The sequence below is a fragment of the Bos indicus genome, chromosome 8 (assembly GCF_029378745.1).
Source record: "Bos indicus isolate NIAB-ARS_2022 breed Sahiwal x Tharparkar chromosome 8, NIAB-ARS_B.indTharparkar_mat_pri_1.0, whole genome shotgun sequence".
Taxonomy (NCBI): Eukaryota; Metazoa; Chordata; class Mammalia; order Artiodactyla; family Bovidae; genus Bos; species Bos indicus.
In genome coordinates, this window is record NC_091767.1 from 110409254 (window position 1) to 110416903 (window position 7650).

Here is a 7650-nt window from a genome sequence, read left to right on the forward strand (position 1 = left end):
TACTTGCTTCTATTCAATAATGGATAATTTAATGCCATATTTTACTGGTATTATAATAATGAAAGCTATTCATATAATGAAAATGCCATAGTTAAATTTTTATGTAAATTAGTGGCATACTTACTATAAAAGTTAAGGTAATTTCTTTTTGCAATGGTTTTAGGTTTTCATCCAATGAATAAACTCTAACGTTTACTGTAAGAAAAAAATGGTCATTATTAGAAACTCTGTTCAACTCACAAGCTGACAACATTATTAATAATCCTACAATATGAGGGCCATGAAATTGAAAGTAAAGTTAAGAAAGTAAAAAACATTAAATCCAAGTTCCAAGGGAAAGATGAATCAGGATGTTGCGCATGAACTGCAAAATAGAAAAAAATATTCTTTTCACCAAAAATTTCCTGGATGGGGTTCCTTTAAATATTTCTCTTTTTTGCATTTAAAATATTAAATTTATTAAAAAGTAGTTTTATACAAACTTTTGTATTTTTAACCACTGGTAGATAAGAAAGACTGCAGCTCACTGGTGTCTGAATTAACTATAGAGTAGAGGAGAAAGAACATAAGCAGTAAGTTGTGTTGACAGAACTTAGTGAAGCATTCTCTAATACAAAATCTGCATGTTTAAGTACTGGAGTACATGGAGGCCTTCCCCAGTGGCTCAGCGGTAATGAATCCTGCAATGCAGGAGACGCGGGTTCACTCCCTGGGTCAGGAAGGCCCCCTAGAGAATGAAATGGTAACCCACTCCAGTGTGCTTGCCTGAGAAACCCCATGGACAGAGGAGCCTGCTAGGCTATATGCATGTGGTTGCCAAAGAGTTAGACACAACTTACCGACTAAACAACGACAAAGTAGGCCTACACATTCAGGGAAGGCTACTGCAGGCATCAAATTTGAACAAGGCCAACCCCATCCCATGCCAAAATCTAAGAAGAGGGAGGAAAACAAAGTTTGGGGGGCTTCCCAGGTGGCTTAAATGGTAAAGAATCTACCTGCCAAAGCAGGAGATGAAGGAGACTCAGGTTTGATCCCTGGTTTGGGAAGATTCCCTGGAGGAGGAAATGGCAACCCACTCCAGTACTCTTGCTTGAAAAATTCCATGGACAAGAGGAGCCTGGCGGGCTACAATCCATGAGGTTGCAAAGAGTCAGACACAACTGAGCGAGTGAGCATGCACACATTTGGACAGAAGGATGGAAGCTTTTCCTTAGATACAGGCACTTCTGATCATGTGTCTAAGAAATAGTTCTGACAGTCTAAAGCCAGGTTAATTGTGTATTGGCAGGGACCTGATGCTAAAATTATGTCAGTGATCTCCATCTTGGGTCCTTCTAGTCAGAACTATAGTTTTTCCAGTAGTCATGTATGGATGTGAGAGTTGGACCATAAAGAAAGCTGAGCACTGAAGAATTAATGCTTTTGAACTATGGTGTTGGAGAAGACTCTTGAGAGTCCCTTGGACTGCAAGGAGATCAAACCAGTCAATCCTAAAGGAAATTCGTCCTGAATATTCATTGGAAGGACTGATGCTGAAGCTGACGCTCCAATACTTTGGCTTCCTGATGCGAAGAACTGACTTATTGGAAAAGACCCGAATGCTGGGAAAGATTGAAGGCAGGAGGAGAAGGGGATGACAGAGGATGAGATAGTTGGATGGCATCACCAACTCGATGGACATGAGTTTGAGTAAGCTCTGGGAGTTGGTGATGGACAGGGAAGCCTGGCATGCTGTAGTCCATGGGATAGCAAAGAGTCGGACACGACTGAGCGACTGAACTGAACTGATCTCCATCTTATCTTATTATGTTTATCTAATTAACACCATCTTCAATGGTCATTCATAAAGGGCAGCTGCATTCAGTACATCCCCATTAGATCAACCTTTCTTCCCACACTTGAGATAACTTGTAGACGAAATTTCCCGAAAGAAGACTGAAACCATTTCGAACTGGAAACAAGGAGGCAGACATAGCTAGGTGAACTTTGCAATATAGTTCACAATTTTCAATGTTAGTATGAAATTGAAATATTTTTATAGAGGAAGATGATATTGAGAATTAAAAATTAGATTTTTTAAAGTTAAAATCCAGCCTCTGTATTAAGTTCTATAATACATCACTTTGTTTTTTTAAAAAACTATTTTGAAAGGAGTCTTGGCATCATTCTAACAAAGGTCTTTCTACCTCTAAATTATACTCATATTTTGCTGATTCTTTGTTTTATAATTTAACCTTTAGTTTGTCAGATCTTTACTTTTGTGTATGGTGTAATTTGGAAATTAACTCCATTTTTCACCACAAAATAAACCACTTGTCCTAATACCATTAATCAGGTATTAACCATTAACCATCTCACTTTCCTCCCAGAAATTATAATTCTTTTTTTATTATACCTGACTGATTTGAATTGTAAATAGATTTGTCTGTCTGAATGACGAGAAATCCATTGTCATAGAGTAGTGGAATTTGTGCTGCTTTTGAAAAATGAGCAGATAAAGCTTCTAAATATACATGTGAAATTGCATTTGGTCCTCCAGATAACTCTTTTGGTTGTATCTGTTAAAAAATTAATGGATGAATATTATATAATTGAGATATTAAGATAATATAATTTATTATGATTATATTAATAATATGTTATTAACTAACTTATATAAATATAAATATATTAAGATAATAAAAACATATGTCTTTTAGGTATATATGAAAATGAGTTGTTATCTCTATGTGGCATATAAAAATTTTATAAAATTAAACAGTAAATGTATTTTTCCACAAACACCTCTATATTTTAGTTTCTTATCAAATTTAATTTGAAACAATCACTTTTAAAAAGTTGATCCAGGGTAAATGTCTATTAAAAATGACAATCACTGAAGAATTCAATTTTTAATAGGCAAGATAACCAAAAGTCATTAAGAAACATTAAGAAGCTCAAAAGTTAATCAGCAATGGATGAGTGGAAGAATGGGAGGATTCAGATATCAGGTAGAGAATGGACTAAATCACTTATCACATGGTAGTATAAGTGAATAAAATATCTCATATTTATTTAGTTATACCTAGACTTTTATTGAAAATCAAAATCTTTCTTTTCATGATGATTTTCATGTCCATTGGTCATTATATAATTAGTAAGTAGCCCTCTTCAAGTACACTGCATATGATCAGTATATTTTATAGAAATAGAATTTTGACATTTTTTTTTGAGCATCGTTAGCAAATTTGTTTGGAAGAAAATTTGCTTGATTCAAGTCTAAACAAAAAGTAGTAAAAGCCTATGATAGATACATATGTTAGGGAAAAAAATAATTTTTCTAGAATACCATGGGATTAGAATGTTAAATATAGTTTAGGAAAACAAATGTTCAAAGTGTTCTCTATTAACTTCTCTGAATATTTAAAATCAAGTCAAACCTATTTTTATGCCTCTATATATTAACATTTGTTTTCCTCCTAATAAATAAGTATCTAAATCAAGTATCTAAATTATCTCTTTTTAGTATTTATTGTGTAATTTTAAAACAAGTAAATGTGTTGGTTGATTTGGTTTTCAACTCATGTCACCAAATCTTTTCACCTAATAACCTTTATCTGCTTCATTCAACTTTTACATTTTTCTACATTGCCCCCAAGTCAGAAGCAGATTCTCTATTTAACATTTCCCACGTACTTGCATGTAAAATCATATGGCACTTATCTCACTAACTAGTGATCTCAGTAGTGCGATGTATCCACATCTTTATCCACATATGTAAAAAGGATCAGTGTGCCATCTACATATGGGTTTTATAAAGAAACATTTTGCATGTAAAAAGAAACTATAAGAAGAAAACATACAGTTAGGCTTGCGGAGCTTTGAAATTTACTTTCTGGACATAAATTAACTTGGTCGGAAGAATGTGTAAAACTTCTGTCAGGATAACTTTTAACAGCAATGGTCACTGGAAATGATTTTGTGTATCCATGAACTTACATTACTACATTTTCAGAGGCTCCAACATAGAATACATTAGGTGCTGAGACAACATATCTGCTGAAACTGTTAAAATTATTTAGTACAACATAATTTTTAATGTTTTTTACTTAACTCAAATTAGCAAATTTTCTTACATTTAACAATATGTGTTTTACTTCTCAAAATTTTATCATCTAGGATAAAGCCAGGACAGTGTCCTGAAAAGCAGGATTTCATTCTAAGGATGGTATTTCAAAGAGGCAGATGGAAATTATTTTAATCAGTTGCAACCAGGGCAACACTTAATAGAGTCTTCTATAAGAAGTAAAAATAGGGATCATGCTTCTGTCTGGAATTTTTAACCAAACATCAGTCAGTAAATTACTCTTCCTCGGGGCATGGGCAATAGTCTGGGAAAATACAGAGTACTAGAATACAAGTTATGCTAGCTCACAAAGTATTCATATTAAAAAGCAGGGAAATAACATTAGACAACAGAGAAAAGAAATTCACTTGGATTTCTCAGGACTAGAAAGTCAATTTCATGTGGCATTGATTGAATTCTGCTCTCTATAAAACTATAATCAAAACACATTGTAAATGAAAAGGGGACCCTTCACTTACATTTGCGCCTGTTCCCAACTTCTTCCCAAGCAGAAAAAAATAAACACTATGCTTAAAATGTCCATGGCTGGGTTAGGATTCAACGGTTGATAAAACCTTTCTTGAAACTGCCCTTTTTGTGTGTGAACTCAGTTTGAAGAATTTGGTTAAATAAGTCCTCAAGTTAATTATTAATATCAGATAGTGTTGGGGGCCAGAGTGAGGTACTCCGCCCGTGACAAAGGTCATGAGGAAGGAGGCTCGACATACGCAAAGGCGGGATCGAGCCTCAGGAGTCCCCCTGGAACTCCTCGAGCATCTGCCCCCATAACCAGAGCCTGCCTACTTTACTACTTTGTGCTCTTACCTACACCTCTGACTTTACGGGGGACTGTCCCCCACCACCTCTTTCGGAGAAGGAGTTAACCTAGAGCTCCAGTTAATAATAATTCCTGGGCGTGATAAGAGTGTTTTAACCTACAAACTCCTCTGAAGGTTCTCTAGCCTGCCTGACAGGCTCGTCCAGCCACATGTGATCGCTCACAGCCTCCCAACCGTGAGAGGCACAAGATGCTTTAAACCCTCTAAAAACAGGTTCTTTAGAGAAGTTAGAAAACTATTAGTATAAGTATAATGGGCTAATTAGAAATTGTGTTGGTGAAGGGTTTTTCATTTGTTGAGCCAATGTTTGTTGCTAAGTCTCCATATCCCCTGCCTTTACACACATTAATGAATATATAGAATTAACCTTTGATATTAATCACGTTAGACCTTAGGCTAAGTAAATTCTTTCCTTAACTAAAACCCACTACACCCTCACCCTGTAGGAATGTAACTTTATTTGGGTGGCGTCTGTTTTGAGAATAATCAGCCCTGGAGAAATAAGTGTCCTGACTGACTGACCGCTGTCACAAGGAGAGGGTCGTAAATTGTCAGCAGGCCCCCCTGGCCAGAAGATGATGTAACACCCCTAAGACCTCTGTATACATTTGTATGAAGCACCTGACTTTGGTAAAAGTCAGGACTGCTGACCCCGCGTGACTTTTGCATAACATCTCAGTGTATAAAAGTAGACCATGGAAAATAAAGAATTGGGATCAGTTTCTCAAAATACTGGTCTCCCCATGTCGCTCTCTCTCTCACTCTGGCTGAGTCTCCATCTGGAGCGCGGAACCCGCCATGCTTACTAATTATGCCTGGGCTTCTAAGATCCGACCGGGGAGGCCTCAGTGTCTCCTCTCCTTCGGGAGAACGGAAGGACGCCTGCGGCCTACGTAAGTGGTGCAAACTTCTTGTCTTGAAGTTTTATTGGTCTCCCGCGTAAACCAAGCTACTCAGCCTCTTTTCTCCACTGAATTTTCCTACTGAGCTATCCTCATCCTATTACTCTTTATATCTTTGATAAAATATTTAAATAAATAGGTCGCCGACGCCATCCCTGCTTCGAATACCCTGGATCAGCCGGGGCAGGACCCCGGCAAGATAGTGAGATCACTGAAAAGGAAACCTAAGAATTTAAATGATAACCTTTTAATGTCCACAGATAATTTTGGAATTCAAAGCAGAGAAACTTGTTTTGATGACTAAAACAGAAAAGATACCCAAATGGGAGTCTCTAGGAAAAATGTTTCAAAGACGGACACAGACATAATATTTGGAGGCTGCTGTGGTCTTGAACACTTTCCTGATATAGTAAATGCAGTTGATGCCCTGGTTGATGCCCCTTTTCTGGGCCTGGTATATGCACGCTACAGATGCTGGGAATATCAGTTGCTTAACTTTTCTAATTGCTCACTTCTCCAGGGATTACTAATTCACTTCAGCCACTGGACACAGCTTGCCCAGAAATGCCTGAGAAGTTATATCCTTTTCCTGGGACTGGCCCACAGTTAAAATTGACCAGTTCTGGGGATACAACAGACGACTCCCGTGACTCAAGCTGGGACAACCTTGTAGTACCACTCATGCTACAGAGCCTCTCATGGGATCAGGTTGAAGCAAGATCTTGCTTGAAACCACACCTTTGCTTATCTTTTCTCCTGCCCTGTCTTGCTTCCCTCCCTACTTACAAACTTCTCTTAAGAAAAGTCTCGCCATGAACCACTTGCAGAGAGTGTTTCCCAGTCTCAGGCTCTGCTTCTAGGAAACCATTCAAAATTTAATGAACATGAAAGGAGACTATCTTCCTGGACTCTGTGTAGAAAGTCTTAGATACAGAAATGATTCTGAGGTTTCCCTATAGTGAGTCTGGTTTGAATTGTGCCCACAAGACCTGTACTGATCCACTTTAGAGCAGATCTGAAATCCTAAAATAGTCTTCCCAAGTCCTGGGGTGTTCCCAAGGGATTACTCTAATCTACTCTTGGATTAGAATTGACCCATCAGTTCAGTTCAGTTGCTCAGTCCTGTCTGACTCTTTGCAACCCCATGAATTGCAGCACACCAGGCTTCCCTGTCCATCACCAACTCTCAGAGTTCACCCAAACTAATGTCCATGGAGCTGGCAATGCCATCCAACCATCTCATCCTCTGTCGTCCCCTTCTCCTCCTGCCCCCAATCCCTCCCAGCATCAGAGTCTTTTCTAATGAGTCAACTCTTCACATGAGGTGGCCAAAGTATTGGAGTTTCAGCTTTAGCATCATTCCTTCCAAAGAACACCCAGGACTGATCTCCTTTAGAATGGACTGGTTGGATTTCCTTGCAGTCCAAGGGACTCTCAAGAGTCTTCTCCAACACCATAGTTCAAAAGCATCAATTCTTTGGCACTGAGCTTTCTTCACAGTCCAACTCTCACATCCATACATGACCACAGGAAAAACCATAGCCTTGACTAAACGGACCTTTGTTGACAAAGTAATGTCTCTGCTTTTCAATATGCTATCTAGGTTGGTCATAACTTTTCTTCCAAGGAGTAAGCGTCTTGTAATTTCATGGCTGCAGTCACCATCTGCAGTGATTTTGGAGCCCCAAAAAATAAAGTCTGACACTGTTTTCACTGTTTCCCCATCTATTTCCCATGAAGTGATGGGACCGGATGCCATGATCTTCATTTTCTGAATGTTGAGCTTTAAGCCAACTTTTTC

At 38.1% G+C, this 7650-nt stretch overlaps 1 long non-coding RNA gene across 10 annotated transcripts in view; it reads right to left on the reverse strand.

Annotated features, from left to right (window-relative positions):
* LOC109563412 (uncharacterized) overlaps positions 1 to 6049 on the reverse strand; it is a 47934-nt gene extending 41885 nt beyond the window's left edge. For 3 of the 10 annotated variants that reach the window (XR_011568233.1, XR_011568229.1, XR_011568232.1), the window contains exons 1-2: positions 4588 to 6040; positions 125 to 195 (exon numbers count right to left, since the gene is read on the reverse strand). This is a non-coding gene — a long non-coding RNA (uncharacterized lncRNA). Of the gene's footprint in view, positions 1 to 124; positions 196 to 4587 lie in introns of all 10 variants that reach the window. The other 7 variants (XR_011568238.1, XR_011568237.1, XR_011568234.1 and 4 more) reach the window with 7 other exon arrangements.
* Between the last annotated feature and the right edge of the window lie 1601 nt (positions 6050 to 7650).